The following is a 10441-nucleotide window of genomic DNA, read 5'->3' on the forward strand; positions in this document are numbered from 1 at the left end:
TGCTGATTAGACTGCCTGTCAGTGAATTTAGCATTGATGGAAAAGTCAACGTGCTTAATTGTCAGATTAATGTACACTGAAATGGCAAAACTAATAGCAGTAAAAAGCAAAGAAATAAACATGCTAATATTTTAATCTATTATTTCCCTTCTAATCTGTGATTTAAAGACCAGTGGCTATTAGTCACACAAGCCAGACCCTTCTGTATGGCAAAACCAAAAAGGAGGGAAATGAATTGCTAATAAGCACTTCTTAAATATCATCTAAAGGCTCTTATAAATATTATGTAAGACACAGACCTTAATTTACATAGATAGTACAAGTCCCTATTTATCACGTTTTGTTATTCTATAGATAGAAGAATGCAGTTGAGTAAAAACACAAGGCTCACTTCTACATGTGTGTATATATGTATGCTTATAAGAGTATATATTTACTTGGATACACAAAGCTATTGGTAGATATTTAGGTTTCTGACAGTTTCTGTTTATCATATGGTGCCACATGTGTTTGCATGCATACATACCTATAGGTATGACTCCAATAGTATAAGCTTCTCAGATGATACTAGAAAACTAAATGCAAAAGAAATCAAGACAGAGATCTAGGATGACCTTAACTCTACTATTCAGTCTATCAATCACATCGATTAGACAAAGATGACACTGGTGAGACATGAAGTTTGGGAAGTGCGGAATGCTGTGGACAACATGGAAAGTCTTGCTGTGATGCAGGGTAGCTTGCTCTAGTGAAATACCAGGTAAAAGACTATTTTTATAAGGCATCCAGCTCATGTTTTTGCTCTGATTAATGCAGATAATCTGATTCTATATGTGTGGCTACAGTGGCAGAGATACCATACCCTGGTTGGATTCAAATACTTCCAGAAAGGGGAGTTTATCAAGGGGACCGTTCTTTTCATTTTTTGGTTTGATTTTTTTTTTTTCTTTTCCTTATTTGAAGTTTATTTCTAGGTCTACAGGATTTTGGTGGTTTGTTGTTGTTGGGTTTTTTGTGTGTGTTTTTTTTTTTTTTATTTTACTGATTTTAAAAATGTCTTAACCATTTGGTTAGATTTTACAAGCTAACTGTGTATAACTATGTATTGCAATTAAATACAGAAACAATCCTACTGCTTTTAAATAGCTAATATCAGTTATAGTGAGCATAGTATTGCTGATAATCACTGGGTTCTTGATTAATCTCTCTAATTTAGCCACTGTGGTTGACTTTAGGCTTCATTTTGCCACTTAATTCACCTCACTTTCCACCTCCTGTCACCTCCTCGCTGCTGGGTGAGTGTCAGTTACCCTTAGCTGCATTCTTTGGACCTACAGAATAAGTTTCTCTGATTATTTTTCCCTCTTGGTCTTTCACTCCTGCCCAGCAATTCCCAACAGGCAACTGGAGCAGAAATTCTGCTATCAGACAAATATTTTGAAAGATCTGTTTCCTGGATTTGAAGAGGTGGCTTTCACAACGGTCAGATATTTTAGGGTAAGATCTGGCTTGGATGGACATGAACTCTAAGCATCTTAATGGGTTAAGCTTAGTGAACTATCCATTTTACATGAAAAAAAGTAATATTCTTTTACAATAAGAGGCTAAATAATTCAAGCAACTTCTGTCAGCTCTAAAGTGGGACTAACATGAAGATTTTAGAAGTTAAATTTAAATTAAAAGACATTGAATTAATTTGGGAGCTATATTCATGCACTTTCACTAACCTTATGGATATTTTAATTTATCTGAGTTTTGGTTCTTTACCCGTGGAGACTGCAAGACTTTGGGGCAAGAACACTATTAAAAAGATATATGGAGCCCTGCAGTGGGCACAAACAATTTTTGGGTCAGCTTTTGTAAATGATTGTAATAGGACTAACCATTTTCATTCAATAAAATAAAAATTAACAAAACTGGTGGGGCAAGAGCCATGATATAATAAGAAAGTGGCTCAGCTTCATCTCTATGCAGGTTATTAATGACACAGGCCAAGAATTAACCAGCCTCGCACTCTAACAAATCAGTAGAAATTAGATATTTTCCAATCAGAATTAACTAGTCATTTGCCATCATCGCTTTATTTAAAAGCCCAACACACAGAATACTTATTTTTGATTAAGCAAATATTTCTCTATTGGATTTCTAATAGTAATAATTTGGCATTTCCATTTGTTATGAAAGGGCATTTGGGTGATTTAACGTGTTCTGAAGAGAATTAAGCTGAAATTTTGTTTCTAAAAATAAATAAACTAAATGTTTTGCAGAAGTTAAAGCTCTTAGCTGGAAGATTATCTTCCTCATATAATTGACCTAAAGGATAAAGATGATAAACTGCACCAGATGATGTTTTTTGACTGTGCTTTTAAGTAAAAATTTCTAGGAGCAGCAAAAAGATAGCTTAAAAATCTAGATGGTGAATTTTTAAAGAAGGAAAACTAAGATGCACATTACCATAAACTCTGAGTGTTGAAGAATGAAAAATTAAACCGCAAAGACCTTTTGCTTTGCGAATCATTGTCAAAAACACCATTTAAAACAATCTGGAATGGATTCAGGGTCATAATTGAATGGCCTAAATATAGGCGTCTAGTGCTGCTTGGTATGCCCTGGAATATCAGAGACATCTTCATGGGGTTGGTAGCTACATCAGACCTACAAGAGACATAAACCCGTTTGGAGAGCAAAATATAAGTGGAGTGGTTGTCTTGTGGATCATGGATTCTACCAAATATCAGAATTAGGAAAACCAAAGCTCCTTTTAACGTATCTGCAACAAAGATCAACATCTCATTTAGTGTCCTTCAATTCTCTTTCTTGTCACTGGAAAGAAAAGGGACATTTCTAAGGGTGGGATGCCTCTGACCTATCATGGTAGGGTCTTTTTTTTCCACACTTACCCATTCATTGTCTTTAATAGAAATATTTATACTGTTTCTGCTGCATCTTACCTATGACATTTACAGCTAGTGTCTGTGCCCTGGAAAAGGTTCAGAGAAGATCTCAAAGAATGACACAACTTATAATCAAAGTTAGAAGGAGCTCATCCCAAACAATGCTTAGAGAGAGGCCAAAAAATGAACAAAAGGTATGATCCATTCAATTTAATGGAGGCATCTCCGGTGAAAATATAAGCGTATGAAGAAATGGCCCTAAACAACCTTTATAGCTAATTCATAGCTGGTCAATGGATCTTCTAGTTCAGCTATCTACCCTGCTCTTGATAGCTTTTATTAGTTACAGAGAATAAAAAAACATCACAACATCACTGTTTCCACTGACACAACAAAATATGTGGTATATTACCCAGGAATCAGTGAAGATATAATTATATCTGCACTAAAAATGTCTTATGGTTCTTCAGCTTCCGTTGTTTTCACAAAATAAAATGTACTTCTCCATTATTAATAATATTTAGTCGTGATTACTGTTACAGATGTCCTTTCCATTAAAAATGAAAGTTCTCATAAAAATACAGAATATTACATATTGTCAAAAGTGGTAGGAGCTTTCTTTGTAACTTAACAGAAGAATTTATTAATTTATGAATGATCTGCTAAGAAAAATTCCTAGTAATTTCAAGTGTAAGTTTCAAAAACTTACAGGTTATCGTCTTTTGTCATTGCCCTGAAAACCTTCATATGCAAAATCTTTTTTTCAAGGTTTTTATTCCCTAGTGACATATTGCCATTCTATCACAGTTGCTTGAGGATTTTGTTCCTGATTCTGATTTGGGGATTTCTGAGAGAAAGAATGTGTTGTTTGCCACCCCTAGAGACAAAAATATTGTTCTTTGACAATTAGCCTGATTTTTTTTTAATTTCATTCATTATTTTGTCTATATCTTAATAATATCATTCTTTAAAGGTATGAATTTACAAATTCTGTGTTATTTCCTGGTTATGCTCTCATTTGCAAGTAGTAGGGTATATATGAACTATTTTAAAGTAATGTCATGAGAAGTATTCTCTATAGCATATTGAAATTCAGTGATGAAAATCTGAGATTTCTAAAGTCTATCCAGCTATGCCAGCTGACCCACCTGTAAACGTTGTTCCTTTGGGTGCTATTAGCCACCAGAATTGATGCGCCATTCCCAAGCTTACCAATGTACTGTCTGATTCAGGAAGGAACATTGAGCTTTTTGATGTGGTATTTTTGTTTTGTTTTGTTTTCTTCTTTTTTCTAGCACATGCATGTATCAGAGACAATGAATATTCTTGGAGGTAAATAGGATTCATCTTAGACAAGGATAATATTGTCAAAACTTGCTGATTTCACCTATAGGGCTATTAATTGTAATATAGTTTCAAGATGAGTGGTTAATGTGCTGAAATATATATTACAAACTGTCACTGTGAATGAAAATAGTAATGAAACTAAAATAGTCAATATCTTTTCATTAGATTTGTCTTCTGGTCCAGCCTCAAGTCAAAGGTGTCTATGCATCAAATGTAAAGCAGAAAGATTAAACACATATTACATAAGTATTTCATTTATATAAATCTGTTTCATAGGGAAACTCTTCTGCAAACAGATTTTTCTGTTTCTCTTAAATGACAATCATATTTTGAAAGTAGTGTACTGTCTGGATCATATATAGAGTGAATTAAAAATACTAAACTTTCAAACACATAATCTTAACGTAGTGAAGCGACTCGAATATGAACTTATGTTGAAAATTTAAGAGATGTACAAAACATGATTACTTTGGACGTTCATCTGATATACTTTGAAATTTTTCAGAGAAAACAGTGACTTTGTTTAAGTTGCACACAGAATGTGGGAGAAAGAAGGTTTTGTCCTTGGTTCCCATTATGCAGTTCAGGTATTCGAACATCAATCTCTTATAATCCATAAATATCAATGCCATGAAAATAAATGGAGACCTTTCCAATTTTCTCTGCAGAAGCCACTAAAGAACCTCTGACCCACGAAAGTTCCATCAAAATGATCTGCCTATATGAATGATACTGTGGAAAAAGTTGCTTGCATTAAATACAATTTTTTTTTTTTTTTAATGTATAGTTCTAGTAGTAGTAAAAGCTACAGTATTTTTAACCTGGAACATGCATGATTTGTTTCCAGGCCCTCCACCTGTAAGTGAACAAATCACAAATCTGTTCTGTGAATCATGATATAGAAAATCTGGCGGTATTACCAGCTGTTCCCTGGAGAACTAGACAAAACAAAACACAGGAGTTGGGATCCCTGGTCCCAGCTGAGGTAGGGCTGGTCCCAGTTACTCAGGCATTGAACAATGCTGTAAGAAGAAAGAGGGTAGAGACCGATCATGATTTCCCTTGCAGCCTGCTCTCTCTCCAGCAAGTATCACTGTTGAAGGAACATCCCACTGCCTTTTCATTAAGGGTTGAAGGGATGATGCAACATATCAAAGGGAGATATCACCACAGTCTACCTTTTGGAGCGTGTATATTCCCTGGATGGACTCCAGAAAAGTTGTCCCAGCTCTGTTCACAGTTACTAAGGTGACGTGACACATGGAAGAGACACGTACCATCTTCATTTCAGAACAGAATACGTACAACAGCTCCATAGAGATTTTGTTTTGCAGGAAAGGCTCCAAATGGATATGAGGCAGATCTAACCACCAATCATTGCGAAATATATTGAGGGAACTGTATGGGAATGGCTAGGGAAAGTATCAATGATGCCAGCCTTGGAGAGATTTATCTGCAAAGTGGGTAGATACAGGCGGTCCTTACAACTTGTGTAGGTTGCAACTGTCCCATTTGTTTTCTCGATTATGGTATTAAAAACAGTCCTTCTGTGAAAGATCCTTCTTAGAATGGCCTTAATTAGTTTGCCACAATGACTAACTATATTCGAAGGCCTTCTCAAGTCAAGCAAAATGAATACCATGTTCACTTCACTGTCCTTACTCTCCACCGGGTCAGAGTTCCCAGATCTTCCAACAGAGTGGCAGGCGGTCTGTGTCCCATCTTGCTGCTGCGGGTTCACAGTCATTAATCTAAAGCCCACCGAAAGCTGTGAGAGTCTTTCCTTTGATTTCCTTTGTCTCTGGAATACTTTTAGGGTTTATACTTGCAGTGATTTATATTCATACTGTTGCTTATTTCACTGTCTCCTATACCAGAACCCCATTCTACTAGAAAACCTACATAGAGTGAAAAAACTTTCATCCGAGTCTACAACTCAGACACATAAAACACTGTGGCATCTTTGTCTCTCCAGAGTTATGTTTTTAAAATGCGGTGCTTATTGAGATTCCTCATGCATCGTCAAGGAAGAACAAGCTAAGAATGTGAGCAACAGCCAATTTGTATTTTGAATATAAGAGTCAATTTATATTTTACAGCCTTTGAAATGTGAAACATACATTATGGGATGAGTTAACTATTATTTCTGGGAAAAGAAAATGTATATTTGTCCCTAATATAGACAGTTACCAATTGATTGGCCTAAGTACTTGATTTGTCTTTACTTTTCATTTTATAATCACCTTTGATTCCAATTATTCTGCCATCATTCAAGCTGTGGCTGGAAATACAGACAGGTGGAAGCAAAAACAAAATTTATGTAGCTTCTAGCTTTGAAAATAAATGTTAATAATGCCAATTTAAATGGCTACAGTTACTGGTTAGCATTTAAGTGACAACACAGAGTGGCTTACGTTGTGAAAGAATCTATATGAAAAATGACACCACTTTTTAACAACTCATCAAAGAGCAGTAAATCCGCTTTCAGCTTCTGAAGAACCCACACTGTTACAAGCTTGCAGACATGAAGTCCTTTTATGTATTTTTGCTAGCTTGATTTTTAATATTTTGGAGGAGGAGGAGGAAGTCAAATTATAATCAATTGTATTTTCACATCAGATCATTTTCCTGAAAGCTGCTGATAATGCCTCAATTTTAAACCCTGTCAACATTAATTCCTAATTGCCTCTCAAAAATATTTCATTCCTAATAGGCTGATTCAGGACTTACATTTCTACTATTAATAATAATAATAAAAGTAAATCGGAACTAATGCTAAAACTAGAGCAAAAATGAGTTAAATGAGGGCTAATATGACATGAAAACTATCTCAGAGCACATAAAAGTTCTTCCTTTGTGTGTAGACTTTACCCTGCATAAACGGGGCCTTTTTTTTTTTTTTTTTTTTGTTGAGAGACTTGAATACTACTGTAATGTAAACAGCCTGTATTACCCATTTAAAAATGCATATTTCCATCATTACTAGGTTTGCAAGGAAAGAATACTTTGAAATGAAAGACCAACCCATCCCCAAACCCCTGTTTTTCAAAGAATTAGATACACTGTTATTAGAAGCAATTTTGCAGGTGTTGAAACAAAACCGTGATAGAAAACAAAAGCTAATGGGTACTTTTTTTAAATCATTATTAGAGAATTGTTTCAGTACAGTGTCCCACAGATTTCTGGGAAAAAAAATCACCTGCTTCAAGCTGCCAAAATAATAAATTGAAACAGGAACTGTGACCAGTAAGCAGCAGAGCTGTTAGTAGGGGGTGACAATAGCACTTTAACACAGACATTGATTCAAATGATAGCTTTGACTTGTACCTGCAGATTGCACCCTAATAATTTATCAGAGACAGGGCATGAAATGTTCCAATGGCCCTTGAGGGTCTACGTAAAGGCAGTGTAGCATCTTGAGAAAATACTGACAAAAAATACCAGGTTTAGGGTTTTATTTTGTTATGCATAAAGACAGAGATGCTTATTGGAGGAAAGTCATAACAAGCGAACAGGTGAAACAGGAATTATATAAGTACAATTCAGTAAGGAGAAAGCAACTTCTAAGTCTAGTCATTTTGTGATAAATTCTTTTTCTAGGAAATGCTGAGGACCAACAGTAACCAATAGATATCCAGTGTATAGCAGTTGCAAAGTTCCCATGTATTTTGCATGCAGGGTGAAGGTGGAAGGATGCTCTAGACCACGCTAGAACATTTCTTTTACAGTTGCATAGTTCTAAAAGCTATTCTCTATCCACATTTGTTAAAATAATGGAAATTGATTGAGATCAAATATAATTGATTTTTAAAAATTCACAAAGATGTAAACATGGCTTACATTACAAATGAAGAGGGCCTCAGTAGTTTTTGAAATACTGGTTAATTCATATGGAGAATAATACAGCGGGACAATTCAAACTTTCTGAGCTATAAAAAATAAAAGACATTTGATGACACATGTCTGGATGCAATGCAGCTGTCTGGAACTGCAATGCAGTCATATAAACACTGACTGGATTTTACTAAAGTTCCTAGACAGTCTAGAAAGGGAGTTCTGGCAATTGCCAATAAAGACAATTTAGACCCACAGTACCCCCTCCAAGCTAAGCAATAGCAGAGGAATTTTGTACACCAACAATGATATTTAAACAAGTGAGAAGGCCAAAATCACGGAAATAGTTGACAGTTTTTTAAATTTACAAATTCCTAGGTTTATTCAGATGCATTTACCTGGTTATACATTTGATAAAGAACCTTTTAAAGGGATAGTTCTGCTGCACAATCTCTACCATTTAGATATACAAGCTGTTCCAAATTGATATTCATCCTACAATAAGTTAGTCATTGATTTAACTCCATTATAACCAGCCCAAACAACTTTAATAGAAGTCGTGGTACTAGACTTAAGCATGTGTTTTCCAGGAGAATAACTTAAATATTCACCTCTGTCAGATCCCTGATAAACCATAAATCGGACCTTCTTTTTGGAGTGAATCAGTTAGACTCTTGAGAGACATGGAATGCTGCATCCTAAAATGTATGGGACACCTGTAAAATATCTAAAACCTGAATTATTTTTTCATGTATGAATTCAACCTAGTCAACTTTAATAATAACTTTAATCAGGCTTGTTTAAAACCCCAAAGCTCCAAATATGTAATGGCATTTAAATACCTCTGTCTGAAGTGCTAATTAATTAGGAATTTCTTTCATTTCTGAAAGCAGTGTGATTAATGGGGGAAAAAAAAAAAAAAAAAAAAAAGAGAGAGAGAAAAAGAGTTCGGATGGTGAGAATGTAGGTGCCCAGACACCCAAAGAAAAATTGAAAGTTCTTCAGGTCTTTGTGCTTTAAGTATTCATTTTGTTGAAATCAGTTTGGATTATTTTTTCTTTTTTTCTTTCACAGTATGGCCCTGCTTTTGCAACACAGTTAAGCACACAGTCCAGTTTGAGCAGGTGAATAATCTTACATAAATTGATAAAGAATTTATTTATTTTCCAATATGTTGCATAGTCATAGGCTTTTTATTCCCTACTTTTTCATGACCATGGTCACATCTACTTGTGTTTCCAATGCAAACAAGGGATGAGACTCAGCTCCAGCCTGCAATCAACTATATTTTGGTATCTAAATGTGACAAGTATTCATCTGAGTGGCTGTAATACTTCAGTTCACTTTAGGGCGAATCACACTTCAGATTATATTTTTGATTTGGGAGTTGATATAGCCACCCAGAATTAAGTCTCCTCATGCCTTCTCAGAAATCTAGAATACCCTACCTGGTCTTCAGGTACTAATTCAACATAGCAAGGCTCTCCCATAAGTTCTTGATCATGTCTGCCAGGCCCTCATGTGTATCTTGGGCACAAAGGATGTCTCAGACAGCATTGGTTGCTTATGTGGAGGCAATAGAATAAAATACTAGCCATTTGCTGAAAGTAACAGAAACTTAGATACTTCATCCACGTGTATGCACTTACACGTAGACTGAAATCCAGGGGTTTGCCATCTGGAGCTGAAGCCCATCTGAAAGGAATGCATTCATACTCTATATGCGCCTGTTTGCCCATGTACTGCTCCTCTCTGCTCTGGCTTTTGGAATTGTCAGTCAGTCTACCAAAACTGACAGTAGTGTCTACATCTTTAAGGCTGTGTCTACACTATGAGGGCAAGAAGTGAGTATACACAAGCCCATAAGCATTTTTCATTCCTTTCAAAATTCATATCTGGAAGTTTAAGTATGCAAGCAAAATGGGCTCAGAGTTTAAGAGTACAAGAAATTGGACAGTTTGGGCAACTGTAACGTTAGACAAATGCAACATTAAAGCTGTTCTACAACGTAGAAAGCTCTGACAAAGTCTGAAGAAATCAGGTAGCCTTAGTAAGAATTTTTACATTCCCCAGAGCAGGGAAAAGATTTCACTGAGAACTTACTTCATTTGACAGGGGAATTATACACAGTAAAAATTTTCTTTTGTGTTCCCTAACTATGAGTAACGCTTATTAAAAAGCAAAACGGTAAAGCAGTCAATCGCAAGGAAGAAATTCATACCAAACCAGGAGTTACAGAAATAATTGATAGGCCATCGTAGGTTTCCTGATATCTCTATTGATGCATTTGGCATCTGTAGATCCTTTCGTTGTCCCTTTCCCTTTCATTTTCTTTCCTTTTTAAAGCAGGTTTTGAGTTTGGAGTT

Source organism: Athene cunicularia, assembly GCF_003259725.1.
Source record: "Athene cunicularia isolate RWA chromosome 2 unlocalized genomic scaffold, athCun1 chr2_part1, whole genome shotgun sequence".
In the NCBI taxonomy this organism is placed as follows: domain Eukaryota; kingdom Metazoa; phylum Chordata; class Aves; order Strigiformes; family Strigidae; genus Athene; species Athene cunicularia.